Genomic DNA, 3,767 nt, shown 5'->3' with positions numbered 1-3,767 from the left:
AACCTCGGGGGGTACAAGGTTACAGCCTTGTAACCTCGGGGGTACAAGGTTACAGCCTTGTAGCCTCGGGGGTACAAGGTTACAGCCTTGTAACCTCGGGGGTACAAGGTTACAGCCTTGTAACCTGGTTGCAAGACTGAGTGTCGGAGACGTCCCCTGGGAGTGACTGAGGTCCTTTAAGTGGACCTTTGTTATTATTATTATTATTAACTACCACAGATGTGGCCACACATGTACAAAGCTAACCAACATATATACATTTTCTTCTGTCCTCCATGGACAGGGTTAGAGATCTGTTAAACATATAGTTCAGTGATTTATTGAACAATCAACAACAAAAGGTGATTGTAGTGCTGTTAAAATGCTAATCTAACCTACAAACATGAATACATAAATAAACAGATTTACGTCTATGCTACATAAACAGTGTTAGAGATGTCTTTTTGTTTACCTAGTGTCATTAACGCGCGTTTATAAAGGTGAAATGCCTTTGTCAATATAAAGGTGAACTGCATTGTCAATATTTATTACAGACCAAAATTCTTACAATGGCACTGTGGGAGAGATAGAATGACCCGGAGTGAGCCACAAATCATAATACAAGATTTCATTATTGCATAATTTTCGGGATAAGATTGTAGGAATTTATTTAATGGATGATTCAAAGCATTAATACGATATTTTAAAAATAAGGCTTTGTTTGTGTATGAGAATAACTTGAAGGGAGACTTAAATTTGACATAATTATAAATGTTCAACTTGTTTATATTATTTTGTGTAGCTGTCAATGATAATATATGTTATAAAACAAAAATTCATGACCCCAGAAAGAAGCATGACTAATTGTTAAATGCATAATAATGTAAAAAGTCAAAGAACATAATGAAAACAGCGTCATTGGGAAAATCTTTCGTCCCCAGTAAAGCTTCTTATTGCTATATAATATGTCAGCATAATGGTATGTGTCAGCATTATGCTCCGTCAGTTGTCATTCCTTAGAAGAAAACATCAAATTGTTCCCCAAAATGTAAAGCTATGGTAAGCTTATGTCCACTTGCACATTAGGCTATTCAATCTGTCGTTACAATAGGCTATACAGTCTATCGTTACAATAGGCTATACAGTCTATCGTTACAATAGGCTATACAGTCTATCGTTACAATAGGCTATACAGTCTATCGTTACAATAGGCTATACAATCTGTTGGTAGTCACCATTTAATGGGTGAAGTGTGAAGTTCGCACTTGTTGGGACGGCACTTATTACTTACAGTTGTACGATCATCAACACATTCCCAAGTACATGGTTTGTCAGGTAACTTTTATTTCTTATATCTAAACCATTTCAAATTGTCCGTGCTACTGCGACACCTTATTCATCTGTTCTAATTACTTTACATATTGTTGGTCTCATTCTAAGACCAGGGTCTCTTCTCCCCAAGCATGCTGCGTTAACTGCCGTGAGGCCCAGTCTATCTTATCCTGAGATGATTTTGGGGTTTTAGTGTCCCCGCGGCCCGGTCCTCGACCAGGCCTCCACCCCCAGGAAACAGCCCGTGACAGCTGACTAACACCCAGGTACCTATTTTACTGCTAGGCAACAGGGGCATAGGGTGAAAGAAACTCTGCCCATTGTTTCTCGCCGGCGCCCGGGATCAACCCCGGGACGTGCACACACTATTAATTTCAACAAGCTGTCTTCGACTTAGAAGATCATAAACGTATATCTTTCCCAGAGGCAAGACGTTACCCCCCTTGCTCTGACATGATGTATGCTGGTGAATTATATATCATCTCTCTTCCCCAACCATCTTCCCATTATCAGTTGTTGTTTTAGATTATTTACTCAGAACGAAATGTCCATGTAGCACAGGCTATAGTGAAACCCTAATCCCATTATCAGTCCCTCAATCATTTCCAGGACATAGACCGTGACACCTCCACCAGCTGCCTGTCTTATGTTCCTCTGCGCTCTCAAACTGAGGGTGTTCTGCGCTCTCAAACTGAGGGTGTTCTGCGCTCTCAAACTGAGGGTGTTCTGCGCTCTCAAACTGAGGGTGTTCTGCGCTCTCAAACTGAGGGTGTTCTGCGCTCTCAAACTGAGGGTGTTCTGCGCTCTCAAACTGAGGGTGTTCTGCGCTCTCAAACTGAGGGTGTTCTGCGCTCTCAAACTGAGGGTGTTCTGCGCTCTCAAACTGAGGGTGTTCCTTGTGGTTCATCGACCGGTATATCCACCCTTCTTCTCCCGTATTCTGCGGCCCTTCATCTAAGTGTAACTATCCCAACTCCAACATTTTCTCGATCCACTGTAACCCCTTTCATGTTTAGTCCTCATTATTCTTATCAGCCTACTACTATATCCTTTGGCTTTCCTGGACAATTGTCCGTCCAGGCCAATATCCAACGTTCTCCCAGACGTCCTTGTGTCCGCTCTTGTTCTCCGTGACCACTGGAGACCAGAGGCTGTTGTATAGTACGTTGCTACTAGCTTGTTCGTGTCTTGTAGCTATAAACGCAAACCTAGTTCTTCCATTTCTTCCTTCTCAGCAGGTAAGAAAGCTTCAGTTCAATCCCCGACTGTCCCCGTACCTCCTCTCGTCTCGGAGAGGGAGTCAGCCGACAACGCTTTGAAAACTCTAGGTGAAGTCTTTGATCCACAGCTTGCTGCTGACTTTGACCGCTCCTCCCAGGTGCCTTCTCCCACACTGGTCGGTGGGAGAAGGCACCTTCTTCTCTGTTGTTGTTGTTATAGATTCAGCTACTCGGAACAAGTTCCAAGTAGCACGGGCTATGGTGAGCCCGTAACTTACCTGGCACAGGAGCGGGGCAAGTAGCTCGGGCTATGGTGAGCCTGTTGTGGACTTACCTGGCACAGGAGCGGGGCAAGTAGCACGGGCTATGGTGAGCCCGTAGTGGACTTACCTGGCACATGAACGGACCTTTTTTCCACCGCCTTCTCCACTTATACCGTCTTTGCTAGATTTACTTACGCCTCTCAACGCGGATGTCACTGAACCTCATCTTAATCCTTCTTAATTCACTATTCTTCACCCTAGTTTTCCTCTTTTTTTTAGCGTTTTATTTGGTTTTGACTGTTTATTTTTCAATGGAATATGCGTAGTTTTTATGCCAATGTCCATGAACTCTAATATCTGATGTCACGGTTCTCACCACTTTGTTTACATCTTCAGGAGCTGATCCTTTGATCCTGGAGATGAATTCGAAGAATTCGTCTCCAAAAGAGGATATTTCCAGGAGATATTACGAATTCATGTATCAATAAATTTGATATACCTTTGACAGCACTTGCCTTAGTGTTTTTTTCTCAATTAGAGGTACTCAGTGCGTCCAGCGTCCAGAACCTTCAGCGACGCTTATGGTGCTATGTAGATGGCTTGATGCATTCTCTAGATAATTACTTCACCTCTGTTCGTTCCTTGAATCATTCGATGTTCTTGAAGGGTTGTAAGCAATTTATCAGTTCGGTAAACACAGTTACCTTTCATCTAACTTTGAAGTGAAGATATTACTGAGCCATTTCACTAAAAATTGATACAACATTTTCAAATTTCCTTTGTGCTATTTCTCTGGTCATGGCGCGTGTTGAATAATAGTGCTCGTATCGAACCTTGTCCCGAATACTGGCCACTCCACATAAGTGACCCACATGCGCAGTGTCAATGGGAATAATATTTCTCATTTCGGTAAGTTGAACATTTTTACCTACTCCCAAAATTGGATATTTAGGCGAATATATATTTGAAAACA

At 42.4% G+C, this 3,767-nt stretch overlaps 1 long non-coding RNA gene across 1 annotated transcript; it reads right to left on the bottom strand.

Moving 5' to 3' along the window:
- Window positions 1-303: 303 nt before the first annotated feature.
- LOC138354648 (uncharacterized) lies at window positions 304-3,528 on the bottom strand. Its single transcript, XR_011223620.1, has 2 exons — window positions 2,726-3,528; window positions 304-2,693 (listed from the first exon to the last, which is right to left on the bottom strand). It is a non-coding gene; the product is annotated as an uncharacterized lncRNA (long non-coding RNA).
- Between the last annotated feature and the right edge of the window lie 239 nt (window positions 3,529-3,767).

The sequence above is a fragment of the Procambarus clarkii genome, chromosome 6, assembly GCF_040958095.1.
Source record: "Procambarus clarkii isolate CNS0578487 chromosome 6, FALCON_Pclarkii_2.0, whole genome shotgun sequence".
Taxonomy (NCBI): domain Eukaryota; kingdom Metazoa; phylum Arthropoda; class Malacostraca; order Decapoda; family Cambaridae; genus Procambarus; species Procambarus clarkii.
Note: the sequence above shows the minus strand (reverse complement) of the source record. Positions and strands in the feature narration are given on the sequence as shown.